Source organism: Rhincodon typus, chromosome 2 (genome assembly GCF_021869965.1).
Source record: "Rhincodon typus isolate 14 chromosome 2, sRhiTyp1.1, whole genome shotgun sequence".
Classification (NCBI taxonomy): Eukaryota; Metazoa; Chordata; class Chondrichthyes; order Orectolobiformes; family Rhincodontidae; genus Rhincodon; species Rhincodon typus.
The window spans coordinates 122,555,865-122,568,614 of NC_063333.1; positions in this window are offsets into that span (position 1 = coordinate 122,555,865).

Below are 12,750 nucleotides of genomic sequence, written 5' to 3' on the forward strand. Positions count from 1 at the left end.
ATACCAATTTAACACATTAATGGTGTAAGCGTGGGCTCGGAGTGAAATAGTTTTGTTGCTGATGTAGCGTAAACTAAACCTGAATGCAATTGTCATTTCCATGCTTCACACCTGACTTAACCTCCAAACATAGGATCATTGTGATGTGCAAATGCAGTTTTTATGTGTTAATGTGAAGGCAATGTCAACAGCAATTTGTAGACTTTTGTTTTAACATTACACAGAAGTTTGGATCAATCAGGCAATACTTGTATATCTCTTCTTCAGGTAAGCAACAGTGTAACTTCTGCTGTGTTAAAGATAATCATCAAATAATCAAGGCTCATCAGAGATTGATAAACTCAACAGGCGAGTTCATTAGAACAGTAAAACGCATTATAAGTTTTGAAGCAGACATTATAGCAACCAACTAATTTCTATGTGTGTACCTCTCTTAAAAAAACAAGTGTACGGATACCATCTCCCACCTTTCCAAAAGAAAATGTAACTATACAATAACAAATCAACTTATGAATCCCTTTTAGATAGACAACTGATATGTCCAGATCTTGCGATGGTGACTTTGTCTGGAGATGCTGTTGATTTCCAAAGCCATCAGTAATATTGACTGTCATTCCTGTTTGTGTTGTGGAGTTTTAATTTGACAGACTGAAGTTGTGTTCAAGTATTTGTTTATCCTGACACACTACAGCGAGGTTTTGTTCCAGACTAGTCACTGACTGATCTCATTCCTCAAGCTGTTGTGAGTGGTTCAGATTGTCACGGCATTTACTGTTCCAACTGGTTTTGAAGCTTCAAGATGTACACCTTGGATTCTTCTAATTGTATCAAAGTTTTAGCATTACATTGATGCAGTGCATCTTCTCCTTCATAACCTGCTCTAATAACTGTCCAGCCTCTCCAATCTTTACATCCCCTTTTGTTTCCTTTGAAGCTCGGGCATGCTCCATTTGCTGCTTCAGTGATTGCTTGGTTTCTTCAATTTAATTTGAATGAAGACATATATGCACACTGGAATAAATAGAAATGGAACGGTTGATCTTTGATGCATCGATGTGACATTTCTGACAATTGAACATCAATCCTTCATTGTGTACTGCACGCACTAGTAAGTGCAGATTGTAGTCATATTCTTGCCTCGCTGTTCCTACCCCAATAATGTCATTGGTGGTGCAGATACATCCTCTTACAGTGGATAGAATGTGTCCCATGGGAGCTTGAAAGAAATCTTGGGCAGCGCAAAGCCCAAAGGGGGGATTTGAACCATTGAGTCATTGTGTCACAGAGACATATAGCATGGAAACAGACCCTTCAGTCCAATCAGTCCACACTGAACATAAGCCCAAATTAAACTAGTCCCATCTGCCTGCTCCTGTCCCATATCCCTCCAAACCTTTCCTATTCATGTACTTATCCAAATGTCTTATAAATGTTGTAATTGTGCCCATATCCACCACTTCCTCAGGAAGTTCATTCAACTTGTGAACCTTCAGTGTTAAAAATTTGCCCCTCAATGTTTTTAAATCTCCCTCCTCTCACCTTAAAAATGTGCCTCGTAGTATTGAAATTCCCCATCCTAGGGAAAAGACAACTACCATTAACCCAACGTATACCCTTCATGATTTTATAAACTTCTATAAGGTCACCTCTCAACCTCCTATGCTTCACTGAAAATAGTCCCAGCCTAGAGTTATTGAGTTATACAGCATAGAAACAGACCCTTCAATCCAGCTTGTCCACACCAACCGGATATCCTAAACTGATCTAGTCACATTTACCAACACTTGGATCATACCCTTCTAAACCTATTCATGGATCCATCGGGAGATGTTGCAAACAGCATCACCCAAAACGATATGGAATGTAAACAGAACTTATAACTCTACTGCAAGTTGTGCTGACCAGTTACTTTGCTTGACATCACTTTCAAATCTTGGATTTAGCTTTTCTAAAGTCGGTACTTTGTAAGCTGTGTTTAGGCTTCAAGAATCAAGACAATCTCTCAGACTTGTGTCTTTCTTTATGATACGTTATTGAGCTACACCAACCTGCTACTGTGCTCTTGCAATTATTCCATCTCCTTCCATTCTGTCTAGTTTAATCCTCTTTTGTTGCCTTTTAATTGGTCTTTATGTGATTGGTCAATGGACAGGCTTGTATCCCCCTTCAGGTATAATGTTGTAACCCCATTGAATCTGCCCATTTTATCAAAACATTCTGGATATTTCACTGTTATGAATTGAAGTGATAAGCGAAGTTTCTGAGCTTGATTTGTTTTATGATGTCTGACTGATTCAATGGATTTTGGCTAGTGTCAAGTCACAGCGTACTAGTAGACCTGCAATAGTTAGTCCAGCAGCTTTTATGAGGTAGAACATCTGAGTCATCCAGGCACTTGCACTCCAGCTTTTTGATGCTGTACATGGAACTGGTGAACCGTTGTATGCTGAGAGTTTTATATTCATATGTTTCATTATGGTTTCCTATGTCTGGATATACATTTTTTGTTAGAATTCATAGGAACAGCATATTGACACCTGCCCCTGTAAATCTTAGCCAATATTGAATAGTCACCAATTTTCTGAGGACAGATCATTTGAATTTTTGCAAACACTTTGAGCAGTGTGGTAACATTGATGTTTTCCATGAGATTGGCAGTGTTAAACGTGTTCACCACTCTTTGTCTCGTTATGTATATTGTCTCGTTGTATATGTTGATCACTTTATGTATGCATTTCCTAGGGGATACCAGATGGTCTTCATTATAGCTTGAAGATAATCCTTGTCATCGGCGTGTTTGGACCAGTGTTGCTGATTTAAGGCTAGACATTTCTTTGTGTCAGGCAGAAGGACCACCTTCCACATGCCTTCTATGTTTATGTGTTCCAGTGATCATGTCAACCCACAATTTTGTACCTGTAAGTTTCATTGACATAGGAATGAAAGGTGGCAGTGTAATTGGAGTTGGTAAGTGCAATACACATGTGTGAGCAGGCATTTTGGTGTCTGGATGAGGAGCTGGATCATTTCTTCTTTGACAGTGAAGCCGATAGGCTACAGAAGGTGCGCAGTGAGGGGAAATAGGCAGAGCAGTAGCCCTGAGTCCAGGTGAGGCTTCACAGCTCTGCAAAGGGACTGTCCTCATTTAGCACAGCGGGTTGGCAAGGACCAGACAGTGAAGCAGTGGCGACTAAAGAGATCTACTCCACAGGCAGCTGCCAGCCTCCACCTGCTACACCCCCTCGCTGTCAGCCTGGTAAAGCCAGCAATATACGTGCACACAGACGCTTGCTACAGCCATCGTAGCCAGTTGGCAAAACAGTGTACGTCCACGTGGGCCATTTTGACATTATGGAGCAGCATTCTACATTAATATGTATCAAGAAAAGCAGCAATTCTCACAGAAATCCCTGGAATTGTATACCACCCTCCAGTCGGATAAACAACTCTTCACCATTACTGCATCAAATTTATATCCATGCTGCAACTGCATATTTAAATGTCTGCTTTGGTAGGAATTTTGAAATACTCATATAAATTAGCTCACCACAATTGTCATAGAATTTAATCTGGAATCTACAATGGAATCTGGTCTTGATTCATCTTACTGAATTTATAACTGCAAGAAAAAGAAATGAAGTTGATTGCTAGACTCACTGTTGCCACTAGATGCTGATAGTTATGGTTTAACTTGCTATGATGTAGGACATTTCAAAGTGCAATTGTGGCCATTAATAGGAACGGCACCAAATGTTCCTTTATCACTTGACAATGCGGAGAATTTGCTTGAATGCCATTGAAGATGGACTAGTTTCCCCTCTTTCCGCATTCAAAACATCTGGTTGTGCGTGAACTTGGTATTCCTATGCTCTTTCAGACTTCTCTTCACTATGTCCATTTAAGATCTTGTGCATGTGTGGGAGATTTGAAATGTCTAGAGTTCAGAGTCTGAATTAATGTGCAGGCAGTTGGAATATTTTAGGCAGTATGCTAGGGGCTTGGGAATTTGACTGGGCTGTGAATCATACATAAGAGTGGCTTGGCTTTGGCAGAGGCTCCCATGCGTAAATTCTGTTTGACCCCCTGCCCTCACAAGACAATGGTGTTTAATACCGCTCACTTAATTTGGTGCTGATTCTCCACAAATATGATCATGGAAATGCAATTGGTCAGAAACAGTTGTCCAACATGTGAATTACAGTCCAGGATAGTGACAGGATGGCGAAGAAGGCATTTGGCGTGCTTGCCTTCATCAGTCAGAGCAATGGGTACAGGAGTTGGGATGTCATGTTACAGCTGTACAGGACATTGGTAAAGCTACATTTGGAGTACTGCATACAATTCTGGTTGCCCTGCTATGGGAAGGATGTTATTGACTGGAAAAGATTTACAAGAATATTACCAAGACTGGAAGGTTTAAGTTATAAAGACAGGCTGGGACATTTTTTTCTCTGGAGAGTAGGAGGCTGAGGGGTGACCTAATAGAGGATTATAAAATAATGAGGAGCATGGATAATGTGAATAGTCAAGATCTTGTCTCCAGGGCGGGGAGTTCAAAACTTGAGGGCATTGTTATAAGGTGAGAGGGGAAAGATTTAAAAAGGACTTGCAGGGCAACCTTGTCACACAGAAGGTGGTGTGCGTGTTAGGAGCAAGCTACCAGAGGAAGTAGTAGGGATGGGTACAATTACAACATTTAAGAGACATTTGGACAGGTACATGAATAGAAAGGATTTAGAGGGATATGGGCCAAATACAGGTAAATGAGACAGGGGTTCACCTGCACATCCTCAATGTGGTCTAGTGCATCCGCTGCTCTCGATGTGGCCTCCTCTGCATCGGTGAGACCAAGCGGAGGCTCGGAGACCGTTTTGTAGAGCACCTGCACTCTGTACACGACAAATGACAACACCTTCCGTTGCCAACTATTTTGACTCCCCCTCCCACTCCCTGGGTGACATGTCTATGCTGGGTCTCCTCCAGTGTCACAATGATACCATCTGGAAACTGGAGAAGCAGCACCTCATATTCCGCCTTGGGAGCCTACAGCCCACCTGGCCTAAATATGGATTTTACCAGTTTCAAAGTCTCCCCACCCCCAGCCTCATCTTATGAACAACCCTCCCTCTCATCCCTGCCTCCTTGACCTGACACAACCTGTCCATCTTCTCTCCCACCTAACCACCCCTCCCACCTCACTGACCAATCCCCACCACTCCCCACCTGCACCATCCCCAGCCCCACCTCTCCTCCTGCTATTTATTTCTGAGCTCCCTTCCCCCTCCCCCATTTCTGAAGAAGGGTCCCAACCTGAAACATCAACTTTCCTGTTCCTCTGACGCTGCCTGGTCTGCTGTGTTCGTGCAGCTCCATACTGTGTTATCTCATTCTATGCCTCAGTTTTGTTAAGATGCCAGATCCAAGCACATGTACCTAAGATATAATGAATCAATTGATTTAATTGATTATAAAGCAGGGAGTCCCTTTTAATAAAATCTTTGACAGAAGGCGTCGTGATTGTAATGAGGCCAGCCAGGTGGACCTCATAGAATATGAGTTCCCTGATTGGGACAGGTAATCTGGTCCAATCAGGGATCCCTGGCTGACAGATATAAGCAGGAGTGTCAGAGGTTCTGTTCACTCTGAGAACTGGATCAGTGTCAAGGACTCTCCTCGTGTACATCTGCGTCTAGTTCAGAACAGTTAAATTGCTTAGCAACATCCAAATCAGACGGGGGAGGCAATGGCCTAGTGGTATTATCGCTGGACTGTTAATCCAGATACCCAGATTACATTCTGGGAATCTGGGTTCGAATCCTGCCATGGCAGTTGGTAGAATTTGAATTAAATAAGTATCTGGAATTAAGAATCTAATGATGACCATGAATCCATTGTTGATTGTCAGAAAAACCAATCTGCTTCACTAATGTCCTTTAGGGAAGGAAAGTGCCATCCTCACCTGGTCTGGCCAACATGTAACTTCAGACCCACAGCAATGTGGTTTACTCTTAACTGCCTTCTGAGCAATTCGGGATGGGCAATAAATGCTGCCTGGTCAGCGATGCCCTCATCCCATGAATGAATAAAAAAATGGTGACTTGGTGATGGGATACCGGCCTTCATGGAGTTATTTCAGAGACAATGAGTGGGATTAAGGATGTAGCCATGCAAAATCACCTACTAGCTGAAGCTCAACTGGACTTCAAACAGGCACTACATTTGGGTTATTGTTGGAAAATGCAGCAAGTAGGTGATGGTGGTAGGCCATTGTAGTTGCTGCTGGTATGCTGACTCAAAACAATAATAGAGTACTACTAGACATAAATTGAGTAAGAGAACTCATTGGCTGGTATCGTGGAGAGTGCACACCCTGGAAAGTCCATCTATATCTGGTTCGGAACAGTTAAAATTGCTTAGCAATATCCAAATCAGACCCAGAGAGACCAGATCACACTAGAGAACAGCATATTATTATGAGGAGCAAGAGTAATTATTCCAAACAAAGATTGCCATCAGATACTGGCTGAATTCCACCAGTGTCATCCAGGTGTTTCCAAAATGAAGATGGTTTTGAAAAGTTACATCTGGTGGCCAGGACTGGATGTAGACAAAGCCGCATTTAGAGGCAGTTCCCGGAATGCCAACAAGGAAAAACATTATCACCAGCAGCTCCCCCACATTCGTGGGAATGGGCGGGAAAATCCTGGACTTGGTTACACATCGACTTTGCAGGTCCTTTCGTGGGCTCAATGTCCTTAGTCATTGTGGACACCCACTCAAAATGGCTGGACTGGCATAGATTTCATTTGTCAAACAGAAGGACGATGATAGAAAAACTGCATTCATCTTTTGCAATACACGGACTCCCAAAAGTGTTGGTCACAGATAAAGGGTAACCATTTACCAGCAATGGGTGGTGCATAATGTTATTGTTATCTCTCTCTTTGGTCTCTATCTCTACCTGTTTACTCCTTACTCCCCTCCCCCCACCCTACCTTCTGCATCAATTACAACTTTTTCTGAGCTATGATCAGTTCCGAGGAAGGATCACTGACCCAGAAAATTAACTCTATTTCTCTCCCCAGATGCTACCAGACCTGCTGAGTCTTTCCAGCAATTTCTGTTTTTGTTAATGCTCCTTCAGGCTTCTCTGTTCCTTTTTATATATTTAAAGAATGTCTTGATAATTCTTGCACACTTGCACTCGATTTGTCCTTACTTATTTATTTTATTCTTTCATTGTCAGCCATCTTTTGTTGGTTTTTAAAACTCTCCCAATCCTCTGTCTTACCACTAAACTTTGCTACATTGTATGTTTTACCTTTCAATTTGATGTTATCCTTAACTTCTCCAGTTAACAATGGTTGGCTTATCCCTTCACAGAATCCTTGTTTCTCACTGGGATGTATGTTTGCTGTGAACCATGACTATTTTCCTAAATATCTGCCACTGTTCCACAACTATCTTTGCTGCTAAACTTCTTTCCCAGTCCTCTCCATCCAGCTCTGCCGTCATTCCTTTGTAATTACCTGAATTAAAGGCAGTTATGGGTCGAAGATCAGATATGAAAATGTTAGTACATACCTAATAGAGCTAACTGAAATATTTGTTGCATAAAGTTTTATGGATCTAGTTGCACAAATATAGTTTGAATGCTAATTTCACATTTTATTAAACACACCAATACCGAGAAACATCATTCAACGGGATGAATATTTCAGTTAAACACATTTAGAATTCTGAATTAAACATAACATTTTCCATTATCAACAATGTTGGACCATGCAATTGAAAGTAACAAATGTTTCTGGTAATGCAATTTTAAACTCACACTCAAAGGCAGGATAAGCCTTAAATGGAAATTACAACATGGAAAGCAGCCATTAGCCCAACTAGTATGTGTTGGTGCTTATCTTTCATAACAGTAGTGATCCTGATCCTATATGCCCTCCCTGTTCCCACAGTAAATTTCCTGATGGTATTCCTGTGTCCCCAATTAGCAGAAGCTTTACTCGTTTGAGATAAGCGGGCTCGTGTCTGAATGGATTAAGCAAATGTGTCAAACATTCATTCTGCTAAGAGTTATTTCAAGTTATTTTGTTATTTGCAGTCCAACATGTAGGAGCATGTAAGCAGCTGGGGATTGTGAAGTTAAAGCAGTTCACCCTTAGCAATTAAATATTAAGAAATAATGACCTTGAGGTGACCAAAGTAATTTTTATTTGTCTCAATTTAGAGCTCACAAGATAGCTAACACTTTAGATGTGGCCTTTAACAAACATGAAGCCACTGAGTCTCCAATTTCCCAATAATGGGAAGAATGATGTTAAGCTGGTCTAATACCTTGAATCAATATATTGGTTTTAACTACTCGGGCAATGAGTGATACAGTTTAACACTGAGCCATGCAAAGAGGTAAAAGGACAAACTTGTTTAGAGGTAGATTTTAAGTTGCCTCTTAATGGAGACAGGAGAGTGTAGAGATGTCTCTGAGCTAGGCACCATTGTAAGTCAGTAAACAATGGGGTATTCATCAGGGTAACTTGATACAAGTTAGGTTGCAGCTCCTAATTGGTTGTCACTAGATATTAAAGGGAAAACATGATAAGTGATTTATACGGTTTTCCATAGACGTAAAAATACTTTCCTTCTGCATGCAATCCAAACCTCTTCTGCTGAACACAAACATAGGTCATTATCTGATTAGAATCAGAAGAATTTCAATCAATGGATTTGTTTGGAAGCCAACAGCTTAAAATGGAAGTTTTCACAGTTCTTCTGAGTTCAATTATAAAGTTGTGAAGAATATTCAATTTAAATTCTTACATGTCAACTATAGTACTTTGAATCACATTACAATTCTAACACTTCACTGATTTTTAAAGTAGTTTGGGTATCCTATATCCTCATGTCTGAAAACTGTAAAGACCTAAAAACCAAAGGTCTTTCTGAAAGCAGACCCGAACAGACCTGAGGACATGCTGAGTTTGAGCCCTTTGGCAAAAAATCTTCACTTGGCCCAAACTGACCCAAATGGATCTAAAGGCAAAATTCTTTTCTTCCCAAAGGGCTCAAATAGACCTGAACAGACCAAACTGACCGAAATGGTAAGTGCAGCAACAAATAGAAACAAAGAATAATAAGTGCAGAGATAATGAGAAAACAAGTTTACAGATACCATCAGGTTTCTGGTAAAGATAATGTGAACCCGTTCCCCAACAGACTGGAGCAAAATGAATTCAAGAGTTAGGTGAATATTTTGCTTTTGATTGTGAGATAATTAATAAAAGATCTTAGGGAGTAAGGGAAGTTTATCTGAAGACCGAAAAGCTGATCCCAACGTTGTTAGGTACCTGTAGTACAAACATTATGACTGAAGTTGGAGGAGCGCACGGTCTTTCCTTAATCCCACTACTCCACTGGTCACAACATTAAATGTTTTACCCAATTACTGAAATGGCCAATTACATTATTTATCAGTTCTAAAAAGTAGTCACTGGACTCAAAACATAAATTTTGTTTTCTCTCCTTAGATGCTGCCTGGCTTTCTGAGTTTTTGCAGCAATTTATTATTTTGTTTCAAATTTCTAACAATCATAATCCTTTGTTTTATAATCTAATTTATTTATATTGGTTTCATTATTCAAAAAAATCCATCAACCAAATTTATTTAATAAACAAAATTACTGCTTCATTGTAGCAACAAGACTTATTCAAAAAAGGTACAATTCAGTTTGAAAAAAATGAAGATATAATGTTAACCCTTCTAAATAACCTAATAACTTAATACACATGCTAAAGAAAAAATATGGAAAATTTATCTGCAGAGATTAACCTTTAAAAAATACTTTGGCAGAGCATTTGTTCATTCTTGAAGAAAAACAACAATGAGATATGAAATGTTCCATTTGACTATTGGTCTGGCATTCTTATACACCGAGAGAGATGTGGCTGAACACATGAAATTGACACTGGGATATTTTTAGAAGCAGTTTATTGAAGATATATATTGAGAAGAAGTCTTCCAGAAGCTTCTGAAGAGAATTGTCATATTGCTTTTCCAGTTCTCACAATGGACTCTAATAGTGCTTTCTCAAAAAATGTGGGAAAAAATTAGTCGGGTGGCATCTTTCTTAGGCTACACCCAGCTGAATTTTCCAAACAATATTAAAGAAAACAGAAATCCTGACAGCCTTAAATCAGACACGTGATTTCTCAATAAAAAAGTTCAAACTGTTTCATAAATGTGGCTCTGGCTGTTAACTGAGCTTAATTGTATCTTCCAGTAAAGTAAATTATTCAAAACAATGTATAAGTAGGAGTTTAAAGTTTTTGAGAAGATAATAGCTCAGGTTGTGGATGAGGTTGTAGACTTATTCGCCAAGCCGATGTGTTTGATTGCAGACGTTTCGTCACCCTGCTAGGTAACATCGTCAGTGCGCCTCCAGTGAAGTGTTCCAGTGTGGTTGGCCATTTTTGGTCGGTTGCTTTGGAGTATAAAGTTTTTTTGGCGCACAATTCCCTGCTCATATTTTTGGAGGCGGTTGTGGGCATCGTTGATCATAACCTTGTCATTCTGTGGCCGTTCTGTCAGGCTGTTCTTCATGCCTGTGGGTTGTTGTTCGGTGGTTTTTATTTTAAGCTTTGTGGCAGTACCTGTTTTCTGAGGCATTCACGCAGGAAGTATAGTTGTTTGCGGGTCGCGCTCAGGCGGATGGCGTTTGTCTCCCATCTGCGGGCTAGTTTGAGGGTGTTGCACCCATAAGAGTTTAAAATTTTTGAGAAGATTAGTAGCTCGGGTTGTGGATGAGGTTGTAGACTTGCTCACCGAGCCAGTGTGTTTGATTGCAGACATTTCATACCCTGCTAGGTAACATCGTCCATGCACCATTACCGGAGACACACTGACAATGTTACCTAGCAGGGTGACGAAATGAATGCAATCAAACACACTGGCTTGGCGAGCAAGTCTACAACCTCAACGTATAAGTAGGATAGCATGGTGGCTCAGTGATTAGCACTGCTGTCTCACAGCACCAGGAACCTGGGTTCGATTCCATCCTTGGGCAACCGTCTGTGTGGAGTTTGCACATTCTCCCTGTGTCTGTGTGGGTTTCCACCCACAATTTGAAGATGTGCAGGTTAGGTGAATTGGCCGTGCTAAATTGCCCATAGTGTCCAGTGATGTGCAGGCTAGATGGATTAGCCATGGGAATTACAGCAACAAGATGGGGGAGTGGGTCTGGGTGGAGTTAGAGTGTTGGTTTGGATTCAAAGGCCAAATGGCCTGCTTCCACCCTGTAGGGATTCTATAAAGTGTCCTTCCAGTAACTTCTTGTGAAAAAAAAGTCAAGTCCAGGCATCTACACCGTTTTTTTTCAAGTTAACTAATCTTCAAAATCTTTTATGCATAAATATTCAAAAAATTAATATTGGAAGCACCTTAATAAATCAGTACTGGATATGAGATTCTTAGAATAAAACTCAACAATTTATAGATACTTTTAATCATACTTCCCCTTTATTTCTTTTACATTCCCAATTTCCTTCATTCCATCCTTTATTTGAGGCTATATGTTGTTGGCCAGGACTCATCACCCGAAACTCCTCTAAATCACTTCCTATCTCCACATCATTCTCCTTATTGAACTCTGTCCTTTTGATTAAATTTTTGGTCTAGGAAAATGCCTTGAGATATTTGACTTTTATTAGCGAAAGAGACATTTTGCTAACGTTTCCATCCTGCTCTCTTCCAGACAAATGAAAACATTACAAATTTCAAACAAACACATCATTAATACTGCTAGAGGAAGTGTCAAACGGTTAGTAAGATGACCTGGATTGGTCAGGCCATCACAATGGAGAAAGCTACAGAAAACAATAGGCTCTTAAAACACTAGAGTAATTCAGAAAAAGTGCTCATCCAATTGCCAGGCGAAACAAAATGAAACACTGTGTTCCAGTTGAATGCAGTTTTACTTACTAGGTGCAACAACGGAGGAAACTTTCAAGTAATATTAGGATAGACAGTAGGAGCTTCTTTAAACATATAAAAAAGATGAGAAAGACCAAAGTGAACATAGGCCCCTTAGAAAGTGAGACTCTCAAAATAATACTAGGGAACTAATGAAATGGAGGAGTTGAATAAATACTTTGCATCAGTCTTCATGATACGGGACACTACTAGCATTCCAAACATGCTATATAATCAAGGCATTACAGGAGGGGAGGGAATAAACACATAATTATCATGAGAGAAAGAGTACTAAGGAGACTAATGGGGCTAAAGGCTAGTAAGTCTCCTACATGGATTACATCCTAGGGTTTTAAAGGAATAGAGTGCAATAAGAGATTCACCGGTAGTAATTTTCCAAGAATCCTTAGCTTCTAGAAAAGTCCCAGATGATTGGAAAATTACCATTGTGATGACTTTATTTTTAGCTCAACATTTGTCATTGGGAAGATATTAGCGCTGTTAAAAATGATGTAATAACAAAACATTTAGACGGACTACTGTGTAAGGAAAGTTTGAACAGGTCGGGCTAGTGCTCATTGAAGTTTAGTAGAATGAAGAGGAGACCTTATGGAAACATAAAAATTTCTTAGAGGGCTTGACAAGGTAGATGTGGGGAGGTTGTTACCCTTTTTGGGAGAGTCTAGAACCAAAGGACAAAATCTTAGAGTAAAGGATTAGCCACTTAAGACAGAGATAGTAGGAACTGCAGATGCTGGAGAATCTGAGATAACAAG